The sequence below is a fragment of the Capra hircus genome, chromosome 2 (genome assembly GCF_001704415.2).
Source record: "Capra hircus breed San Clemente chromosome 2, ASM170441v1, whole genome shotgun sequence".
NCBI classification, from domain to species: Eukaryota; Metazoa; Chordata; class Mammalia; order Artiodactyla; family Bovidae; genus Capra; species Capra hircus.
The window spans coordinates 89,310,585-89,335,380 of record NC_030809.1 but is presented as its reverse complement, the minus strand read 5'-3'; positions in this window follow the sequence as shown (position 1 = coordinate 89,335,380).

The following is a 24,796-nucleotide window of genomic DNA, read 5'->3' as shown; positions in this document are numbered from 1 at the left end:
CCAGTGTCAGGGTCTTTTCTAACGAGTCAGCTCTTCGCATCAGGTGGCCAAAGTATTGGAGCTTCAGCATCAGTCCTTCCAATGAATATTCACAGTTCATTTCCTTTATGGCTGACTGCTTTGATCTTCTCTGGTCCAAGGGACTCTTAAGAGTCTTCTCCTACACCACAGTTTGAAAGCATCAATTCTTTGGCACTCAGCCTTCTTTACATTCCAGCTCTCACGTTCATACATGACTACTGGTAAAACAATAGCTTTGACTATACAGACCTCTATCAGAAAGTTAATGCCTCTGCTTTTTAACACAGTGTCAAGGTTTGTCATAGCTTCTCTTCTAAGGAGCAAGTGTCTTTTCATTTCGTGGCTGCAGTCACCATCCACGGTGATTTTGCAGCACAAGAAAATAAAGTCTCTCACTGTTTTGTTTCCCCATCTATTTGCCATGAAGTGATGGGACTGGATGCCATGAACTTCGTTTTTTGAATGTTGAATTTTAAGCTAGCTTTTTCACTCTCCTCTTTCACATTCACCAAGAAGCTCTTTAGTTCCTCTTTGCTTTCTGCCATAAGAGTGGTGTCATCTGCATATCTGCGGTTATTGATATTTCTCCTGGCAATCTTGATTCCAGCTGTTCCTCATCCAGCTTGGCATTTTGTGTGATGTACTCTGCGTATAAGTTAAATAAGCAGGATGACAATATGCAGCCTTGATGTCTTCCTTTCACAATTTTGAACCAGTCTATTGTTCCATGTCCAGTTCTGACAGTTGCTTCTTGACCTGCATACAGGTTTCTCAGGAGACAAGTAAGGTGGTCTGGTATTCTTATTTCTTTTTTTTTTTTTTTTAATTTTAAAATCTTTAATTCTTACATGCGTTCCCAAACATGAACCCCCCTCCCACCTCCCTCCCCATAACATCTCTCTGGGTCATCCCCATGCACCAGCCCCAAGCATGCTGTATCCTGCATCAGACATAGACTGGCGATTCAATTCTTACATGATAGTATACATTTCTTTAAGAATTTTCCACATTTTGTTGTGATCCACACAGTTGATGGCTTTAGCATAGTCAATGAAGCAGAAGTAGATGTTTTTCTGGCACTCTCTTGCTTGTTCTATGACCCAACAGATGTTGGCGATTTGATCTCTGGTTCCTCTGCCTTTTCTAAATCCAGCTTGTACATCTGGAAGCTCTCAGTTCACATATTATTGAAGTCTAGCTTGAAGGATTTTGAGCATTATCTTGCTAGCATGTTAAATGAGTGCAGTTATGTGGTCATGTATGGATGTGAGAGTTGGACTATAAAGAAAGCTGAGCGCTGAAGAATTGATGCTTTTGAACTGTGGTGTTGGAGAAGACTCTTGAGAGTCCCTTGGACTGCAAGGTGATCCAACCAACCCATCCTAAAGGAGATCAGTCCTGGGTGTTCATTGGAAGGACTGATGTTGAAGCTGAAACTCCAATACTTTGGCCACCTGATGTGAAGAGCTGACTCATTGGAAAAGACCCTGATGCTGGGAAAGATTGAGGGCAGGAGGAGAAGGGGACGACAGAGGATGAGATGGTTGGATGGCATCACCAACTCAATGGACATGGATCTGAGTGGACTCCAGGAGTTGGTGATGGACAGGGAGGCCTGGCGTGCTGCGATTCATGAGGTCGCAAAGAGTCGGACAGGACTGAGCGACTGAACTGAATTGAACTGATGTGGTAGCTTAAACATTCTTTGACATTACCCTTCTTTGGGATTAGAAGGAAAACTGACCTTTTGCAGTCCTGTGGCCACTGCTGAGTTTTCCAAATTTGCTGGCATATTGAGTGCAGCATTTTCACAGCATAATATTTTAGGGTTTGAAATAGCTCAGCTGGAATTCCATCACCTCCACTAGCTTTGTTCATAGTGATTCTTCCTAAGGCCCACTTGAACTTCACACTCCAGGATGTCTGGCTCTTGGTGAGTGACCACACCATTGTGCTTATCCGGATCATTAAGATCTTTTTTGTATAGTTCGTCTGTGTATTCTTGCCACTTCTTCTTGATATCTTCTGCTTCTGTTAGGTCCGTACCGTTTCTGTCCTTTCTTGTGCCCATCTTTGCATGAAATGTTCCCTTGGTATCTCTAATTTTCTTGATTAGATCTCTAGTCTTCCCCATTCTATTGTTTTCCTCTATTTCTTTGCATTGTTCACTTAGGAAGACTTTCTTATCTCTCCTTGCTATTCTTTGGAACTCTGCATTCAGATGTATATATCTTTCCTTTTCTCCTTTGCCTTTCACTTTGCTTCTTTTCTCAGCTATTTGTAAGCCCTCCTCAAACAACCATTTTTCCTTTTTGCATTTCTTTTTCTTGGGGATGGTTTTGATCACTGCCTCTTATACAGTGTTACAAACCTCTTCTCCATCTTCAGCTGCAAAGAATATAATCAATTTGAGACCATCTGGTGATGTCCATGTGTAGAGTCACCTCTTATGTTGTTGGAAGAGAGTGTTTACTATGACCAGTGCATTCTCTTGGTAAAACTCTCTTAGCCTTTGCCCTGTGTCATTTTGTACTCCAAGACCAAACTTGCCTGTTACTCCAGATATCTCTTGACTTCCTTCTTTTGCATTCCAGTCCCCCTAAATGAAAAGGACATCTGTTTTTGGTGTTAGTTCTAGAAGGTCTTGTAGGTCTTCATAGAACCATTCGACTTAAGCTTCTTTGGCATTATTGGTTGGGGCATACTTGGATTACTGTGAAATTGAGTGTTTTGTCTTAGAAATGAACTGAGATAATTTCTGTCATTTCAGATTCTTCTGTTGACTATTAGGGCTACTCCATTTCTTCTAAGGGATTCTTGCCCACAGTAGTAGTTATAATGGGCATCGGAATTAAATTCACCCATTCCCATTCATTTTAGTTCACTGATTCCTAAAATGTTGATGTTCACTCTTGCCAGCTGCTGCTTGACCACTTCCAATTTACCTTGATTTGTGGACCTAACATTCTAGGTTCCTATGCGATATTGATCTTTACAGCATCAGACTTTACTTGCACCACCAGACACATCCACAACTGGGCATTGTTTCCACTTTGGTTCCGCCTCTTCATTCATTCTTGAGCTATTTCTCCACTCTTCTCAAGTAGCATATTGGGCACTTACTGACCTGGAGAGTTAATCTTTCAGTGTTGTATGTTTTTGCCTTTTCATGTTCATGGAGTTCTCAAGGCAATAATACTGTAGTGGTTTGCCATTTCCTTCTCCAGGGGACCACATTTTGTCAGAACTCTCCACCATGACCCATCCATCTTGTGTGGCCCAGTAGAGTATGGCTCATAGTTTCATTGAGTTAGACATGGCTGTGATCAGTGTGATCAGTTTAGTTTTCTGTGATTGTGGTTTTCATTTTAAGGCTTAGATAACACTGTTTTGGAGCTTCCGTGGTGGCTCAGTGGTAAAGAATCCACCTACAGGAGACATGGGTTCAACCCTGGTTCAGAAAGATCCCCTGGAGAAAGAAGTGGCAACCCACTCCAGTATTCTTGCTTGGGAAATCCCATTGGTCAGAGGAGCCTGTAGGGCTGCAGTCCATGGGGTCACAAAGTAGTCAGACAGGACTTAGTGACTAAATAACAACACTATTTTTTATGCAATTATATTTTGTGTTAGTGGACCATAATGTCCCATAAGAGTCAGGAGTAGGGTCTGTTGAATGAAGTAGACTTTCCTATTCAGTCATCCTGAGATGAGGCGGCTTCTGGGGTAAGAAAACAATTCTGGGAGACAGACTAAACCAAAAAGGGAAAGAAATGCTTTCCTTTTCTGTACCAGATACAGATGGATCCTCAAATAACTAAAGTATTAAGATGCCCAGTGGAATTGTGGTGGTTGCAAATGTGGGCAAGGCAAGGAATGGATGAGGGTAGTGAGTGGCTGCCAGCACAGGGAGGCAGGCCTTGTGGAGCGACCCTGGGCAGCCCCTTGAAGTGTCAACATCAATTACTGTATGTTGTATTATACTTGCTCTCCAAGATTACCCAACCTTTGATGAAGGTTTGTGCAAATTTGGCAGTACGGTCTCAGCTGCAGAGGGCTGAAGGAGACGATTAATGTAGCGGGGGCCATGCCTTGCCCTCTGAGTGCTGAGTGGTGTGAAGGGGGAAGGGCAGTAGGAGAGCACAAGGGAGTTCATCTTGCACGGGGGTGGGGGAGGGGATAATAGATCAGAAGGACTTAGAGAATCAGTTCCTATAGAAAACAGCACTTTGGGGAAATTTTAAAAAACAACTAGATTTACTCTTTGATTGTTGTCCCCAAGTCTCCTCAAAGTGGGTCTGCTGAGCATTTTGTGGATGTCTTTGGTCACATGCAATTACATCTGTTTCTTCTGCATGGTGATATGGGCATCATATTACCCAAGAGATCCCCTTGATAGCAGACTAGCTGAAAGTGACTTCTCCCTCTCTCTTGAGTAACCAAATAGTATCCAAACACTGCTTCATCTCCTAACTATCTGGCAGGAAGAAACAAATTTATTGATTATAGTGCTGGTTCACTGTGAAGACTCAAGGATTTGTTCATTTAAACTTAGTGTGATGAAGCAAGTCAGAAAGAGAAAAATGATGTTGTATATTAATGCATATATATAGAATCTAGAAAAATGGTACTGATGAACCTATGTGCAGGGCAGGAATAGAGACATGGACATAGAGAAAGGGCTTGTGGACTCAGCAGGGGAAGGAGAGGGTGGGACAAACTGAGAAAGAAACATTGGCATATATATACTACCATGTGTAAAATAGCTAGCTAGAGGGAAGCTGCTCTATAACACAGGAAGCCCAGCCTGGTGTTCTGTGATGACCTAGAGGGCTGGGATGGGGTGAGAAGGAGGCTCAAGAGGACTAGACTTTCAGCTAGTCTGCTATCAAGGGGATCTCTTGGGTAATATGATGCCCATATCACCATGCAGAGCCACCATGCAGTTATATGGTTATAACTGATTTGCATTGTTGTACAGCAAAAACCAGTACAACACTGTAAAGCAGTTATCCTCCAATTAAAATAAAAACAAATAAAACTATAAACTTAGTACAATATGTTTATATTAGTCATTAGGGCCTAGGGGCAACTATTAAGGAATTTGAATTTTCAGACTTCTACTTGAATTTCCCCTTGACCTTGGCATTTGAAAACATGATTCATCAGTCTGAATTCTTTACTGCTATTTCAACATCAGCTTATTAGACTTTGCCTTTTAATACAAACCTGTTAGGGTTAACCAGTGAGTGTTAAATTCTAATTCTCCACATCAGTTTCTAGAGCTCCTTTCTCCATGCCAGTTGACACAAACCCTACACATAGATTATTGAAATGCACTGAAATTTGAATATTAAATGAGACGGTGTTTTCTGAAAAATTTGTACTTGGAGTACTTTTCTGAAAAAAGTTCTTATACACTGATACTCAAAAGCTCTTGACCTTCAGGGAACAGGAGACACAGCCCTTTGGCCTAATTCAGTTGAGTCCCAGAGCTGACATTATTTATGGAAACATAAGCAGTTGGTTGGATGAATGCCCAGGGGCCTTGGCATTGTAGGTATTTAAATAAATCAAATGATCCAGAAAACTGGTATTATGTGAGACCTCCTCTTGAACTGCCACCTCCCCCATATCCACAGGCAAATCCAAAGGGCAAGGAGGACCCTCATCCATTATGAGAGGTGGGGGAGGGGCACAATGAAGGGAGAAAGCCCAGCCAGGCATGCCCAATGTTTAGTGACATGGAGACCTTGTAATATCAGGATAGGGATAGAAAGAGATCATGTCCTCCAGAAATGAGAAACACTGTTTAGATTGTGACTGGTGCAGATTTGGCTTCTAGAATCCAGGCTATTCCTAGGGACTTCTACTGAAGCTTAACTGAAACATAAACCACAGGGCCAGGCAGAAGCAAGAAATCACATTTTTAATCAGGTTTTAGTTTTCATTATTCCTATCATTTTACTAAACACCTTTATCCTTGTGGCTGGCTTTTCAAAAATCTGGTTATCTTAAAGTGTCAGACATTTCTCAGAAATTCTCCCCCAGGAAAATTAAATCCTCCTTGAGCATAATAAAGAACTGCAACCCCACCATCTAAACAGTCAGAATAAAGACAAAAAGGTCTAACCGAATATTGACCAAATAAAGCTACCTTGTTTATTCCTTGCTTTAATATTCTCTCTCAAAGCAAATCTTATCAATCTTGCTTCTCTCCTCTCAGACAGACCAGCGAGATCAGCAGGAAATTGGAAAAGCTGCATTTAAGATATTTAGGTCATAAGTCTCCCAAAGTGGAACCACGTGTGTCTCCTGATTGAGTGTAGATACTTGAAGGACTGATGACTGTTACATCAGTTATCACACCAGCGACACCAGCAAACATGCCGTGAGTTACAGCTCGAATGCATTCAAGATGGACTTCACCTCCATGAGATTTAATTAAATGCTATGTATATAAACACATCTTGAACGTTCTAATTCCCTATCCCAGTTAAAGTAGCCCTCGGCTGGCAGTCTCTTACTCTGCGGCATGGCTAGGTGTTGATCGGTGAAAACTCAGAACAGCTAATGAGAAGGTCAGGCCCGCAGGAAAAGCAGGCATTTTGGGCTGTCACCTCTATCGCCTTCACTGTGTCCCTGTGGGTTGTATCCTTCTATAAACACAGCTCCTACTGTCCAGAACATGGGAACATAAAATGTTTCCCACCTCTCTACAAAACTTTAAGCCACTAAAAATATAATAGCTAGCCAGTCACAGTCTTATTAATTGAAATTCAAATACTGATGGAATAGATTCAATGTTGAGAAAGCTTAGGATATGGAAGGGAGAAGAGCGATCATGAGAGTTAGATGCCTTTATATTATTAATACCACATTTAGCTTTAAAAGACCCTCAAAGATGTGTCCTGGCTGATTATTTGGGGTCCTGATCAATCATAGTACCTAGCCTGCCCATCATGACTTAGAAGGGAGCTGCCCTGCCTGGCTGCCTCACAGAGGGGAGAGTCAGAAAGCCCTGTTCTCCTTCCCCACTGTTGGACCATATTCCGTGGACCAGGGGCAGGACAAGGGCCCCAGAGTGCAAATGACATCCAAAGCAAGGAAGTGCTGAGCTGCTCAGATGGTGCAGCAGGAGCAAATGCATAAAGGTCATGAGGCAGAGAGGTGACAGAAGCCCGGAGAGCCAGAGTCAGGAAGGGTTCAAATGCCTGAATAAGCAACAGCTTGAGTCTGGAGCAAACTCCGGAAGACAGTGAAAGACAGGGAAACCTGGCGTGCTGCAATCCGTCGGGTCGCAAAGAGTAGGGCATGACTTAGCAACTAAACAGCACAACAGAGAGAGGGTCAGGGAGCCAGTTCTTAGGAGCGTGGATAAAATGAGAAGACATCAAAAAGAGGCATAACTGGAAAGTCACCTAAAGGCCATGCAGCGCCCGGAAGACCCAGGATCCTTTGCGCTATAAGGTCTTGAATTCCAGTGCACCCGTAGTTCCAGTCGCGCATGCGTGCTCCGTCGTGTCCGCCTCTTTGTGACCCCATGGACTGTAGGCTGCCCGGCTCCTCTGTCTGTGGGATTCTCCAGGCAAGAATACCGGAGTGGGCTCCATTTCCTCCTCCAGGGGATCTTCCCAACCCAGGGATTGAATCTGAATCTCCTTTATTGCTGGCAGATTCCTTACTACTGAGCCACCCGGGAAACCCAGTTTTAGAACAGGCCAAGTCAGGTTCTATTCTGCCCAGCAGGCCTGCTTCCTGCCCTGCTTTGTAGCTGACTTTCTCCCCACTCCCAGCCCATGTATAAAAACTAAGGCAGATAAGCCAGGCTGATGCTTTTCTGGTGGGCATATTAAAGTCTCCTTATGTGAAAACCATCAAGGGCAGTGTAGGAAGACTGTGATGAATTTACTTTTAACTGTCAAGTGCAATAGAACTGTTACCTATCAGCATCTTGAGATGCAGGGGAAAAAAGAATAATTAAACCCAGCCTTTCAGATAAGCATTGTTGCAAAGGTTATAGAATACTGCAGTGTTGCCAAACTTAGTGAAATCAATCTTCATTTTGTTGCAGTGTGTGTCATGCAGAGATGGTTGAAACCAACAAAATGAAAAGCATTAATAATTGGTATTAATAGCTTATATAAATTAATTTGCTTATTTGCCTAAAAGAAAATTAGCTGAACAATCCATTAATTGGAGCTCTGCACTTTAATATAAAGGATGTACTACCTATTGTGTTTTTTTTAGTAGGCATTTGAAATTTGAGGAAACCTAACCAATTAATGAAAAATAAATGAGAATCTGCCAATAAAATGAAGTCAATTCCGTGGGTGCAGAAGGGTTGCCTTAATGACTTCAAAATATTAAGAGTAACACATAGAATATTACTGATTGACATGACATAAAGTGAAGATAATATAAGTTCATAATTGTTTGTGGTACTTACTGACTACCAATACCTGATTCATTACTTGATTCTTCTGCAGAATCAATAAATAATAAACACAAATGAGACATTGAATGCTGGTGAGGTTAAGTACTTTGTGAAAAACATTTCATGGGTTCATTTCAACAGGTTTTCCTCATTGGGTGAAGACTGGATTTATCTGCTATTGGCCCAATTACAGGAATTAATGTTGGGTATGGTGGGAGGGGCAGGAATTTAGGACTCCCTGTACCCAGTTTTTGTTTATAATCATCTCTTGTCACATTCAGCTCTTTCAGGGCTAAGTTACAAACTTTGAAGACTATTAAGATCTAAGCCTCTTTCTCCCTTCTTCCTCCCTTCTTGCCTGTTCATTTTTAGTAAGGATCCCACCAGAGCTTGGTTTCTAACTGCTTCCTACAAAGCATATGTGCATGCTCAGTCGTGTCCAACTCTTTGTGACTCCATGGATGCCAGGCTCCTCTCTCCATGGAATTTTCCAGGCAAGAATACTAAGAGTGGGTTGCGTTTCCTTCAAGGGATCTTCCTAACCCAGGGATCAAACCAGGTCACTTGTATCTCCTATGTTGGCAGGCAGATTACCGCTGTGCCACCCAGGAAGCCCACAAAGAAACATCAAAAGTTGGCTACAATTTCAGAGCTTAGAAATTTTAGCCAACTTTTGATGTAAAAAAGGCAGTTTTTAGTCACATGGGGCAAAACAGGTTGGTAAGAATCTGAGTCTCAAATGGGATAATAGACTGCTAAAGTGAAAGTGAAGTCACTCAGTCGTGTCCGACTCTTTGTGACTCCGTGGACTGTAGCCTACCAAGCTCCTCTGTCCATGGGATTCTCCAGGCAAGAATACTGGAGTGGGTTGCCATTTCCTTCTCCAAGGGATCTTCCTGACCCAGGAATCAAACCCAGGTTTCCCGCATTGGAGGCAGATGCTTTAACCTCTGAGCCACCAGGGAAGCCCAACAGACTGCTAAGCCATACCCTAATGCCGTTTTACAAATAATTCGCCTTCATACCTATTGATCTGCCCAGTGTCATCCACCCACCCCCCATCCAAGATAACCACAGGAAATAAGAGTCATCCTCATTCAACCACCTGGTCCTGAGTGTCTTTAGAAAGTGAGGGCTTAAGTCATTCAAACCCTGGTTGCTTCTAAAGCTAAACTCTCAGAACTCAGCTGTAATGGCTGAAGCTACCCAAGGGCAACCTGTAAGGCCAGGCTTGTCCCCTGCTTTATTTAAGGTACCACTGAACCCCACCTGATTCCAAGAGTAAGCAGTGCAAAGCCCCTCTGCACGTGTGGTTTTCCTACTCATTTCTGCAAATCTGTGATTACATTTCCCCTAAGGCACTGCAGGCTTCTCCAAGTAAAAGAAATTAAATGCTTATTAGGATTCTGCACGTGCGCCCTGAGAACTGCACCCTACATACCACACTGCTGTCCTTGCCTCATTAGCACAGACAGTTACCCATGGCTGACAAGGGACATCAAACCACTTCAAGTAATTGTATTTTCAGAGCAGTTTGTAGGTAGTGAAATGGGAAGATTTGGCCTTGCCTAGCTTAAGATGTAGATAAGATCTAGCAGTCTTGATTTTTTAAAAAATAATCAAGAATGCATTGCCTCAAACTATTTCACTGTCTTATCCTAACCATGAACTCTAAGCTTTTACCATGTCATTTGTTTGCAATATGTGCTTCATTATCTTATTTAATCATGGATTATCTTTCCACTTAATTAAACTCATTTCACTTTGAAACTTTGCATTAAAAAGAAAAACACAGATGTCATGTAGAATTATTTCACTAATCTATTTTATCAGTCAAATAATTGCTCCCTGCCTCCAGGTAGTTACAGATGACACATTGGTGCAACTATGATCAAAATCTTTCTCTTGTCTTTTTTCAAATTCCACAATTTTTAAGGGCAGGTAAGTATAAAGAGTCATAACCTGAATACAGCTGAGAAAACATCTTCCAAAATCAATTTTGGATATTTGGATTTCTGATCTTTTACAAAAAAAAGATCCATCAAAAGAAATAGATTAGGGGAAATACTAGTGTTCCCTTACTTTCAACTTAGTTATATCATTGTCTTTTTAAATTTAATTTTTATTTTATATTGAGTTATATTTGAAACTAACTCATCAGGTATTAAGTTTCAGGTGTACAGCAAGGTGATTCAGTTATAATGATACATATACATATATCCATTCTTTCTCCAGTTCTTTTCCCATATAGCTTATTACGGAATATTGAGTAGAATTCCTTGTTTTTTACAGTAGTTCCTTGCTGGTTATCTGTTTTACACACAGTAATATGTATATGTTAATCCCAGTCTTCTAATTTATCCCCTACCCTTTCCCTTTTAGTAACCATGTTTTCAAAATCTGTGAGTCTGTTTCTGTTTTGTTAATAAATTCCTTTGTATAATCTTTTTAGATTCTGCATGTAAGTGATAGCATCTATTTGTCTTTCTCTGTCTGATTTCACTTAGTATGATGAGCTCTAGGTCCATCCATGTTGCTACAGATGGCATTATTTTGTTCCTTTTTACGACTGAGTAGTATTCCATTGCATGTATATATACCATATCTTTATTTATTCCCCTGTCAGTGGAGATTTAGGTTGCTTCAGTGTCTTGGCATTGTAAATGGTGTTGCAATGAATGTTGAGACGAATGTATCTTTTTGAATTATGGTTTTCTTCAGATATATGCCCAGGAGTGGGATTGCTGGATCATGTTTTCTCTTTTTTTCATTTTTTAAGAAACTCCCACATTGTTCTCCACAGTGGCCACACCAATTTACATTCCCACCAAGAGTATAGGAGATTCCCTTTTCTCCACACCTATTCTAGCATTTATTGTTTGTAGACTTTTTGATGATGCCATTCTGACTGGTGTGAGGTGAGACCTCATTTTAGTTATGATTTGAATGTCTCTAAAAGAGGAGAGTGAAAAAGTTGGCTTAAAGCTCAACATTCAGAAAACGAAGACCATGGCATCCGGTCCCATCACTTCATGGGAAATAGATGGGGAAACAGTAGAAACAGTGTCAGACTTTATTTTTGGGGGCTCCAAAATCACTGCAGGTGGTGAAATTAAAAGATGCTTACTCCTTGGAAGAAAAGTTATGATAAACCTAGATAGCATATTCAAAAGCAGAGACATTACTTTTCCAACAAAGGTCCGTCTAGTCAAGGCTATGGTTTAACCACTAGTCATGTATGGATGTGAGAGTTGGACTGTGAAGAAAGCTGAGTGCTGAAGAATTGATGCTTTTGAACTGTGGTGTTGGAGAAGACTCCTGAGAGTCCCTTGGACAGCAAGGAGATCCAACCAGTCCATTCTGAAGGAGATCAGCCCTGGGTGTTCTTTGGAAGGAATGATGCTAAAGCTGAAACTCCAGTACTTTGGCTACCTCATGCGAAGAGTTGACTCATTGGAAAAGACTCTGATGCTGGGAGGGATTGGGGGCAGGAGGAGAAAGGGACAACAGAGGATGAGATGGGTGGATGGCATCACCAACTCGATGGACATGGGTTTTGGTGGACTCCTGGAGTTGGTAATGGACAGGGAGGCCTGGCATGCTGCTATTCATGGGGTCGCAAAGAGTTGGACACGACTGAGCAACTGAACTGAATAATTAGTTGTGTTGAGCAGCTTTTTGTGTGTTTACTGGCCATCTGTATGTCTTCTGTGGAGAAATGTCTATTTAGATCTTTGGCCCATTTTTTGACTGAGTGGTTTGTTATTTTGCTTTTAAGCTTCATGAGCTGTTTGAATATTTTGGAGATTAATACTGTGTCAGTTGCAAATTAATCCCTTGTTGGTTGCATCATTTGCAAATATTTTCTCCCATTCTGTGGGTTGTCTTTTCATTTTGCTGTGCAAAACATTGTAAGTTTAATTAGGTCCCACTTGTTTACTTTTGTTTATTACTGTAGGAGGTAGATCCAGAAAGATATTACTGCAATTTGTGTCAAATAGTGTTCTGCCTAAGTTTTCTTCTAAGAGTTTTTTGTGTGTGGTGTTAGAGAATATTCTTTTTTTTAGGTAAGAATTGGATTTATTTAGAGATAAACACATTCCATAGACAGAGTGTGGGCCATCTCAGACAGTGAGGGGCTGAGAATATTCTTTTCATTTTTTATTAAATTTATTTATTTTTAAATGAAACAAAGTTTAATATTTTTAATGATAAAAGGTACAATTCACAAAGAAAATAGACATCATAAGCCAATAAACACCTAACAACAAAGAAACAAAGATACATAGAGCAAAAATCAGAAGAAATATAAGGGAAAAGAAAAAAATATACAATCGTAGTGAGACATACTAACATTTCTCTGAGAATATTTTATCAAGTGCAGAGGAAATAAGAATAGGAGCATCTTGACTGATTAATAATTTAAATAGAATAGATTTCTATTTATATAAATTTATATTAATCTTATATCCTACACAAATATATTTAAAATTTTGTATCTGACACATCATTATTATATTTCCTTAGGATATTTTAAAAAACTGGCCAAAAAAAAAGCATTAATTTCAAAAAGTAAAATTCTCTTTTTTTGTGTGATACAGTAGGCTGAGAATATCCTAATTTCAATTTTTACATGTAGCTATCCAGTTTTCCCAGCACCACTTACTGAAGAGACTGTCTTTTCAACATTCTGTAGTCCTTTTAATGTATTGTTGGATTTGGTTTGCTAGTATTTTGTTGAAGATTTCTCTATGTTCGTCAGTGATGTTGATTTGTAATTTTCTTTTTTTGTGATATCTTTGATTTTGATATTGGGGTGATGGTAGCCTTATACAATGAGTTTGGGAGTGTTCCTTCCTATGCAATTTTTGTGAAGAGTTTAGGAGGATAGGTGTTAACTTTTCTCTAAATGTTTGATGGAATTTGCCTGTGAAGCCATCTGATCCTGGACTTTTGTCTGTTGGGAGCTTTAAATCAGTTTCAGTTTCAGTACTAATGACTGGTCTCAGTATTTTCTATTTCTTCTTGGTTCAGTCTTGAGAGACTGTACCCTTCTAAGAATCTGTCCGTTTGTTTTAGGCTGTCCATTTTATTGCCATGTAGTTTCTTGTAGTAGTCTCTTACGATGCTTTGTATTTCTGTGATGTTCACTGTAACTCCTCGTTTTTCATTTCTAATTTTATTGATTTGAGCCCTTTCCCTTTTTTTCTTGATGAGTCTGGCTAAATGTGTATCAGTTTTATCTTTTCAAAGAACCAGCTTTTAGTCTCACTGTTATGGTTGTTTTTTTTTTTTTTTTTCCTATTATTTTCTTTGTCTCTATTTCATTTATTTTGGCTCTGATCTTTATGATTTCTTTTCTTCTACTGACTTTGTGTTTTGTTTGTTCTTTCTGTAGTTGCTTTAGGTGTAAAGTTAAGTTGTTTATTTGAGATATTTCTTGTTTCCTCGGGTAAGATTGTATTGCTACAAACATCCCTCTTAGAAGTGTTTTTGCTGTGTCCCACAGGTTTTGGATCGCTGTTTTCATTTTCATTTGTCTCTACATGTTTTATTTCCTCTCTGGTTTCTTCAGCAATCCGTTGGTTGTCTGGTAACATATTCTTTAGCCTCCATCTGTTTGTGTTTTTTATGGTTTTTTCTCTTGTAGTTGATTTCTATCGGACAGTGTTGTGGTCTGAAAAGATGCTTGATATGATTTTCTTAAATTTACTGTTTGCTTTCTGGCCCAGCATATGATCTATCCTGGAGAATGTTCCATGTGCACTTGAGAAGAATGTGTATTTTGCTGCTTTTGGATGGAATGTGCACGCTCTCTCACTCTGTCTCTGTCTTATAAAAACACACACACACATATCAATTTAAGTCCATTTGGTCTGATATGTCATTTAAGGCCTGTGTTTTCTTACTGATTTTCTGGTTGGATGATTTGTCCATTGATATAAGTGGGGTGACAAAGTCTCCCACTATAATTGTGTTACTGCTAGTATCTCCTGTTATGGCTATTAGTGTTTTCCTTATGTATTGAAGTGCTCCTATGTTGGGTACATATATAGTTACAATTGTTATGTCTTCTTCTTGGGTTGATCCCTTGATCATGATGTAACGTCTTTCTGTCTCTTGTAACAGTCTTTGTTAAAGTCTGTCTGATATGAGTACTGCTACTCCAGCTTTCTTTTGATTTCCATTTGCATGAAATACTTTTTTCTATCCTCTCAGTTTTAGTTTGTATGTGTTTATAGATCTGAAGTGGGTCTCTTGCACACAGCAAATATATGTCTTGTTTTTGTATTTTCCCAGCCAGTCTGTATCTTTTGGTTGGAGCATTTAATCTAGTTACATTTAAGATACTTATCAATATGAAGTTCTTACTGCCATTTTGTTAATTGTTAGGATTTGTTTTTGTAGGTCCTTTTCCTTCACTTCCTTTTTTGCACTCTTGTGATCTTCAGAGTTGTGTTTGGATTGCTTTTTCTTTCTTGTGAGGGTATCTATTGTAGATTTTGATTAGGAGTTACCATGAAGTTTTGATATAGAAATATATATTTATATATAGAATGTTAGTTTCTTGATTTCAATGCATTTCTAATATTCTGCATGTGTACTCTTCTCATGATTGCTGATTTTGGTATCATATTTGTGTGTCATTTTCTACCTTTACTGTATGTTTGCCTTTACCGGTGAGCCTTTCCCATTTGTAATTTTCTTATTTCTAGTTGTGGCCTTTTCTTTTCCACCTAGAGAAGTTCCTTAGCATTTGTTTCAAAGATGGTCTGGTGGTGCTGAATTCTCTTAGCTCTTGGTTATCTGTAAAATGTCTGATTTCTCTGTCAAATATGAACAAGAGCCTTGCTGGGTTGAGTATTTTTGGCTGTAGATTTTTCCCTTTCATCACTCTAATTATATTAATATTATGCTACTTCCTTCTGGCCTACAGAGTTCCTGATGAAAAATCAGCTGATAACCATATGGGGATTTCCTTGTATGTTTCTTGTTGCTTTTAATATTTTCTTTTTTAAAAAATTTTTGTCAATTTGATTACTATGTGTCTTGGTATCCTTCTGCCTGGGTTTATACTGTGTAGGATCTCTGTGCTTCCTGGACTTGAGTGTTTGTTTTCTCATGTTAGAGAAGATTTCAGCCATTTCTTCTTCAAGTGTTTCCTCAGGTTCTTTGTCTCTCTCTCCCTTCTTTTGGGAGGCCCTATAATGCTAATGTTGGCACATTTAACATTGTCCCAGAGGTCTATTAAACTGTCCTCTTTTCTTTTCATTCTTTCTTTCTTCTGTTGCACAGCAGTGATTTCCCCCTATCTATCTTCCAGTTCACTTATTCTTTTTTCTGCCTCATTTTCCTGCCATTGACTCCTTATAGTCTATTTTTTTCATTTCCGTTACTCTATTGTTCATCTGTTTGTTCTTTAACACTTCTAGCTCTTTGGTAAACATATATTCTATCTTCTTTGCCTGTGCCTCCATTCTGAGCTCTTGGATCACCTTTACTATAATTTCTCTAAATTCTCTTTCAGTCAGATTGCCTATCTCCACTTCACTTAGTTGTTTTTCTGAGGTTTTATCTTGTTCCTTCATCTGGAACATATATCTCTGCTGTCTCATTTTATCTAACTTTCTTTATTTGTGATTTCCATTTCTTAAGCTGCAGGTTTGTAGCTCCTCTCGTCTCTGGTGGAAGAGGTTGATCCAGGGTTTTGTGCAGGGATCCTGTTAAGGAGCGGTGTCTGCCCACTGTGGGTCGAGCTGGCTCTTGTCCCTCAGGTCGGCAGGGCTGCATCAAGGGGTGTGTTTAGAAGTGGCTGCATACTCAGGACAACTTTAAGCAGCCTGTTTGCTGATGGGTTGGGCTGTGTTCTCACCCTGCTTGTTGTTTGGCTTGAGGTATTCTAGCACTGGAGCCTACAAGCTGTTGGGTGGGCTCAAGTCTCAGTGCCAAAATGGTGACCTTCAGGAGAGTTCACACCAATGGAGTATTCACTGGCGCCTCTGCCTCCGGTGTCCTTGCCCCCATAGTGAGCCATAGGCAACCCCTGTTTACCCAGGAAACCCTCTAAGACCCACAGACAGGTCTGATGCTCTGGATCCCAGTGCACATGAAACTTTGTGTGCACCCTCCAACAATGGAGTCTCTGTTTTCCCCTGAGGAGTCCTGTGGAATTCCTGCACTCAAGCCCTACTGGTCTTGAAGGCCACATGCTCCAGGGCCTCCTCTTCCCAGTGCCAGAATCCCTATGCTGGGGAGCCTGATCTGTTTCAGAACTCCTACTCCTGTGAGAGAACTTCTGTGATATAATTATTTTCCATTCTGTGAGTGGCTCACCTGGTAAGTATGGGATTTGATTATATGGTAAAAATGCCTCTCCTACCATCTCTTTTTGTCTCCTTCTTTGGATGTAGAGTATCTTTTTCTGGTAGACTCTAGTCTTCTTTGTCAATGGTTGATAAGCAATTAGTTGTGATGTTGGTGTTTCTGTGAGAGGAGGTGAGTTAAAGTCATGCTCCTCTGGCATCTTGTCTCCTCCTTTCATGTGAGCAAGTGGCCAAGGTGCAAGTTAAGGCCTCATGGTGGATGGATAACAACCTCCCCCAGTGTTGTCACATGGGCAAAGCTTTGTGACCAGTGGGAAGTGGCTCATGATAAAAGATGCTTAGGCAACTCTATGGCAAGGGTTGCAAGCTTCCTTGCCCTCTCTGAACTGCCATGTGTTCACCACTCAGAAGCTTCTATCTTCATTTTTTTATTGTTGGATGAGATACCAAAAGACTTTCCTTAAGAATATGTCCATATCTCTGATAAAAAGACATCTTCAGTCCTTTAAGAAATTCTGGTCTAAATGCATTAGTTGAAATAAAGATAAGTGATTAGTCTTCAGGACCCATTTCTGACTCAAGGTTAATTTCATAATAAATCTAAAAATATTTAAACTAACAAGTGACTACTTCAGTGACTACCTTCAAAGGGCATATGGAAAGAGAGGAAAACACAATCTTTAGAAAACATTGTGTTCCAGATTGGTTTACAGTTGGGCCTTAAGGAGTAGCAGGCCCTTTGGACCTAGAGGAAAATGCCATGAGTGGGATCAAAATTAGTTCAGGATACTGATAGGCAGCAATTTGAGAACATAATTTTTTTAAAGTATTTTGCCCTTTTTGTAAGGGCAAAAATCTCAGTTTTCTGCCTCTACTCACCTGAGGATAATGGACACAAGGATGTCATTTATACAAGCACAGGATGGAGCCCAAGCTCTTAGAGAAATGAGTGTTTCTGAAGGAGTCAAGGTTCATGCACTTGGCATGTGTTAACCAACCACCTTATTTTAGGAGTCAGTTCCTTACCCATCTGCTGAGTTCTGCAGCCACCCCCCCCGCAATACTTCTCTATATTTGCAAAGTGGTGTTGATTTAAACAGAGTGTGTTCTATGGAATTCATATGCTTGAGAAAGAAAAGTTTCTCTTGTAGAATATTTTGGGAAGTGTTGAATACTGTCTCCACTCCTTGCAGATTTACAACATACATTAATCAAAAAAGAACACGGTAGAAAGTGCAGTAGACAGGGGTGCTTCTCTGTCTGGATCTGCTACCAACTAACTGTGCGTTCAGGACAAGTCTGTACAGTTCCAGAGGGCTTGGCTGGCTTATCTCTAGCCAGAACATTTTCTCAGGCACCTTGACAACTGCCTCCCGACACGGCTTCCGACTGTGGGAATCTGGAGCAGACCTTTCTGGCTGCCTTCCCAGATCCATTTTTTCCTTCCTTCTCTTTAATTCCTATTTTGCTCATCTATCTACCTCCTGTCATGCATCACACATGCCTTAGGGGACACTGAGCTCTGTTTAGCTGTACTAAGTCAAGAGCAACCACATCTTGCCTGGGTGAAATTTGCTGGGGGCCTGGGTAAAGATCTTCACTTCCTGGTCAGTATCCAGTAGCATCTCTCTATCTGTTCTCTGGACACCGGCTGGGATGGCTGGGAGAGCTGTGACCATCTCCTTACCAGAGACATTGGAGAGATGGAGCCAGAAAACAGCAGAGAATGGACCACTGATTTAAGTCCACCCTGAATCCCACTCTCCCTCTGGACTTCTGGTTGTATGAGCCAACGAATTTATGCCAATTTCATTGGGCCTCTCTGTTATTTGTAGTTGAAGTCATCCTGATGGATACATCACTCTCTAAAAAGTACTACTGTCTTTGGGGACCCTCAACAACCTAGATAGGGTCTGTCTCCAGGACCTGTTTGACCCCTGTTCCTTATCCTGCTTTAAAGAATATTTGAATTGGGTTGGTTTTTGTTCTCTGCTTAGCCCTTGTGAATAAGTTTGCCTTGCCCTTGGCTTTGTATTGCTTTTATTATACTCGCTCAGCCATGACTCATAGGGAGTCCTGTTAGTGGTCAGAACCCTGGACATCCTGCTTGGCTCAAAGAAGACCTGGTTTTCTGGAGCTCCCAATTGTCTAGGCCTCCCCAGGAACTAGCTAAGTAATGCTCAAAATTCTCCAAGCCAGGCTTCAACAGTACATGAACCGTGAACTTCCAGATGTTCAAGCTGGATTTAGAAAACCAAGAAGAACCAGAGATCAAATTGCCAACATCTGTTGGATCATTTAAAAAGCAAGAGAGTTCCAGAAAAACATCTGCTTTATTGACTATGCCAAAGCCTTTGACTGTGTGGATCACAACAAACTGTGGAAAATTCTTTAAGAGGTGGAAATACCAGACCAGCTGACCTGCCTCCTAGAAATCTGTATGCAGGTCAAGAAGCAACAGTTAGAACTGGTCATAGAACAACAGACTGGTTCCAAATCAGGAAAGGAGTACATCAAGGCTATATATTGTCACCCTCCTTATTTAACTTATATGCAGAGTACATCATGAGACATGCTGGGCTGGAAGAAGCACAAGCTGGAATCAAGATTGCCAGGAGAAATATCAATAACCTCAGATATGCAGATGACACCACCCTTCTGTCAGAAAGTGAAGAACTAAAAAGCCTCTTGATGAAAGTGAAAGAGGAGAGTGAAAAAGTTGGCTTAAAGCTCAACATTCAGTAAACGAAGATCATGGCATCTGGTCCCATCACTTCATGGCAAATAGATGGGGAAACAATGGAAACAGTGAGAGACTTTATTTTGGGGGCTCCAAAATCACAGAAGATGGTGACTGCAGCCATGAAATTAAAAAGATGCTTGCTCCTTGGAAGAAAAGCTATGACCAACCTAGATAGCATATTAAAAAGCAGAGACATTACTTTGCCAACAAAGGTCTATCTGGTCAAAGCTACGGTTTTTCCAGTAGTCATGTATGGATGTGAGAGTTGGACTATAAAGAAAGCTGAGCACTGAAGAATTGATGCTTTTGAACTGTGGTGCTGGACTCCTGAGAGTCCCTTGGACTGCAGGGAGATCCAACTAGTTAATCCTAAAGGAAATCATTGGAAGGACTGATGCTAAAGCTAAAACTCCAATACTTTGGCCACCTGATGTGAAGAACTGACTCACTGGAAAAGACCCTGATGCTGGGAAAGATAGAAGGCAGGAGGAGAAGGGGACGACAGAGGGTGAGATGGTTGGATGGCCTCACCGACACAATGGACTTGGGTTTGAGTTGGCTCTGGGAGTTGGTGATGGACAGAGAAGCCTGCATGCTGCAGTCCATGGGGTCACAAAAAGTCGGATACAACTGAGCAACTGAACTGAACCCAGGACCATCCACATAGGGCAGCTCTGCCAAGCCAGAGTATCTTCTAGCTTATCCTAGCCCTTTCTCTGGGACCAATTTTCATAGACCAAAAAAGTGCAGAAATGGAGGTTTAGGAGTTATGTGGTAGATGCTCTTACTTGAGCCTCTACAGCCTTTACTGAGGCCTTGCATTATTGTTTCTAAAGATGATGCCCTAAGGACTCCCAGTACCAGAATCACGACCAGGTAGAAGCTTGTTCAAACTCCAGATTCCCAGACTCCTTGAATAGTATTACTGGGATCAAGTATGAAAGCCATATTTTTCACAGCCTACACTCTGAGTAGCTCACATCCTGGATTACACACACACACACCCCCTCACCCCCAGGTAGTTCAGCTTCTAGCCTCAGCATCTAATAGAAGAGGCCAAGGCAATGAGGGTAGAAGACAGGGAAGGAAGTAGAACTATGAAAGCCAAAGGAGAAGTGGGAGGTGTGTGATACCAGGAAGATGCTAGACCATTTCAGGTGCACAGCCGAGGAGCTGTGCCTAAAGGCAGACTCAAATTACGTGACGACAACCACTTGGTCTCCAGTCTGTACAGCTGTCACCTTCATGCATCCACTACTCACCTCTGGCCTCTGGCATGCTTCGCCCGCCTCCTCCCCACCCACAGCACACACACATATCCAGAATCCCAGTGAAACCCTCCACAAATCAGAGTCGGTGACAGACAATGAGGTGAAAAATAAAATGCACAAGATTCAAAGGTCAGAGCAGAATTTTATAAGATGGCAATTGACACATCACAAAAATTGTGCATAAGGGTAATTTTTGAATTGTGAAATATTTCCCAATTCCACACCACACCTCACTTTCCAAGTCCATGCTGGTTCATGCTGCTCATTTCATGCTTTGCCCAGCTTTTAAGTCCTCTCCCAGTGAGAAAGAGAAACCAACCCCCTCTTTCTCTTTTCTCATGAGATGTGTCTTACACAGCGCGTGACACAGCAGAATGCAGGCTGTACAGAAGACAATGCCTGCAATTCTGGCTGCTAACCTCAGTCAGGTTTGGATTTAGGGAGAGTTTAGACTCAGCAGGGAAAAGATGTGTTCTGTACGACTTCGTTTTTTCTTTTCAGAAAGTGAATGATGGACAGGAACTCAAGATTTATTCTAGAATGTAGTATTCAAAATGGAACTTTGACAGGTCATTCCCTCACACTTTCCTCGTATTCACAGCTAATCCCCCTGTCTTTTTTATAAGAACAAATCCACATATTCTTTCCTGCCTCCACTACCCCAGTTCTCACGGGACATTTTGACAAGGTACTTTTCATCTTCTTGCTCATTAGGGGGCAAATGAAATTAATCTGAGGTCTGGATCACTTGGCCATTCTAGCTCACTATGTAATGGACTGAAAAAATCCATGCAAATGGACTCTGATTAGATTCTTGGATTCTAGTTTTAAAACAATTACATTGGAGACACCACATATAGTCCATTTATAATGCATAGGGATTTCAAGGTCAAGTGTTAAAGGTTTAGGGCTTCTGTTCACTAACATCACCCCCATCTCTTATTCTCTAGTTTAGTGGCTCCAAAAGTGGCTGTGTATCAGGACCACGTGAGGAGTTTACTAAAAATACAGATTTTCTGATTCAACTCTAACAAAAAGACTATGACTTTCTGGATTTGGGGCCTGTGAGTCCAGTTTTCTTCTTTAAATATAAACTCCCTGAGTAATTTTCATGCCCTCACCAAGGACCCATTTAGGAAGCACTTCTCTGATCCAGTGGTTCTTAAATAGCGTGTGCATCAGAAGCACCTGGAAACCTTATTAAAACCCAGATTGACCCCTTAGAGTTTCTGATTCAGTGGGTCTGGAATGGAGACTGAGTATTTGAGTTTCTAACAAATTCCCAGGTGATGCCTCCGTTGCTGGTCCAGAGACCACACTAAGAACCACAACTCCAACCCAGGTTTATTATTCATTAGCACTTATTATGTGACCAAGGACTGGGCTTCTGAAGAGGGAGTAAATCTCTCAGATCAAGGGTAACACACCTAGCATCACAGTCATCTGGGAGCTTCTTCTTTAACATCTAATTATTAGGATTAGGCATGGGCTCCATCCCATCTCCTGAGTCAGCATCTCCAGGAGGCCCTTAGAATTTGTCTTATTTTGAAGTTGGCCAGAAAATTCTGATTACAAGGACTTGAAAACATTGCCTCCGATGAGCCAGACTTACGAGTTCATGAATAACTTACACTAAAAAATTATTTGAAATTCCAATTTAATGGGACATCCCATCCTTTTATTTGTAAATCTGGCACCCCTACTCACTTGGCTGTCTTTGCAGTTTGTTTCCTCTGTGTGTTCTCTCTTTGGCTCAGGATAACTCTATTTTAAATGCTCAGAGGAGAGGTGGTTAGGAGGGCAATCTATGAAAACATATGTGGGGCAAAGAAGAAAAAATTAAGATGTTTCCTTGGGAAACAAAAATAAAAAACACAAAGGAAAATTCATTAATCTAGACAGAAGAAAAAGAAGTACTGTCTGCTAATGGTTTTTACCAGACAATTCATCAACTTCACAGACAAAAGAAACCCTGGGGAATAAAAAGACACCCACCAAAGATGCTCTTAAAATGTTCCAACTGAAGTCATATATAATTAATTTCAAACAAGCATAGCTATGAAAATTCAAATACCTCAAGGTGCTGAGTGAAAGGCAAGATAAATCTACATCAGACTTCAAAACTGCTGCTTCCAGGTCAGTCTCTGGTTCGGCTAGAGACAGGGAGGTAATGACATCTGCCTCCTCCCTATTTTATTGGAAGGCAAAGAGCTTTAAGATGAGACACTCCCAGGGCATCAGGGTCGAGAAGAAACACATACAGCTCAGCACCTGACAGCACATAACCACTAAGAGGCTGAATCAAAGGAACAGAACAAACAAAATGAAGAAAATTCATGGATGCATGTAAGGAAAGTGATCTGGTAAACCACTGCAGATGCCGATTCACCGCCATGAGCACCACAGCCCGCGCAAAGCAAGCAGCTTTTTCCCGGTGTACTTCCGCCATTTCAGAGGTTAGAGGTCAGCACACTGTTCCTGTAAAGGGCAAACTAGTAGACCTTCCAGACTTCACAGGCCATGTGCTCTTGGCTGCCTCTATTCATCCTTGGTGTTGTAGCAAGAAGGAAGCCTGTAGACAACATGTAAGTGAATAGGCATGGCTAGGGGGTTGCTACAGACTGAATATTTGTTTCTCCCCCAAAGTCACGTGGTGGTGGTAGTCGTGTTTGACTCTTTGCAATCCCATGGACTGTAGCCCGCCAGGCTCCTCTGTCCATGAAATTCTCTAGGCAAGAACACTGGAGTGGGTTCCCATTCCCTTCTCCAGAGGATCTTCTGACCCAGGGATTGAAGCCAGGTCTCCTGCATTGCAGGCAGATTCTTTACTTGTCTGAGCCATCAGGGAAGCCCAAATTCACATGTTGAAGCCTAAAGCTGCAATGTGATGGTATTTGGGTGTAGGGCCTCTGGGGGATGCTAGGTCATGCAGGTGGAGTCCTCATAAAAGCAATTAGTATCCTTATGCTCACTCTTCACCCTTTGCCCTGAGCATATATGAAAAGGCCAGTCTGCAAATCTGGAAGAGGGCTCTCACTAGACAGTAGATCTGCTGATGCCTTGATTTTGATCTCCTGGCCTTCAGGACTGTGAGGGTTACATGTTTGAGTTGAAGACACCAGGGCAACAGAATATTTGTTAGAAGAGTTGGGCAGACTAAGAGTGGTGGGATGTATTTGATCCATGGCCAGCCCCATCATGGATGAGCCAGTGTGGCAAGGACACCATCGTTAGTGGATTCTGTGGAGCACTCAGCATTCTAATGGTAGATGCTCTACTGAAAAACAAAGCAACAAACACTCCACTACCTCCTCACTGTACATATAAAGGCAGAGTGTTCAGAGGTCACTCCAAAGTGTAAAGGCGAGAAATTAGGATTCTAGAAATGGAAGTTGAAGTGAAGTTGCTCAGTCGTGTCCGACTCTTTGTGACCCCATGGACTGTAGCCTATCAGGCTTCTCAGTTCATGGAATTTTCCAGGCAAGAGTACTGGAGTGGGTTGCCATTTCCTTCTCCATGGGATCTTCCTGACCCAGGGATCGAACCCAAGTCTTCTGCATTGCGGGCAGACACTTTACCATCTGAGCCACCAGGGAAGTCCTTTGAAAGTCTAGGACTGTGTTATAAGAATGAAAGAGAAGTCAAGGGGACCAGACATTTTAGCATGGATTTCAAAAGTTTCTCTTGATGGCCCTCCCATTGAGACAGGTTGACTGGAAGAGAGACACTGTCGCCAGTTTTTCTGTCTTTAAGTTGCTTCTTTCTTTTTTTAATTTTTAGCCATGCTGCTCTGCATGTAGGATCTTCATTCCCTAACCAGAGATGGAACCCATGCCCCCTGCAGGGAAACAGAGTCTTGACCCCTGGACCACCAGGGAAGTCCCTAAACTGCTACTTCTGAGGCGCTATCACACGATAAGGTATCACCCTCCTTGCTCAGGGAGGTTTCCTCACCTTCTCAGGTCACTAATTTTGCATCTGGCATCCTTAGAAGGGTTATTTC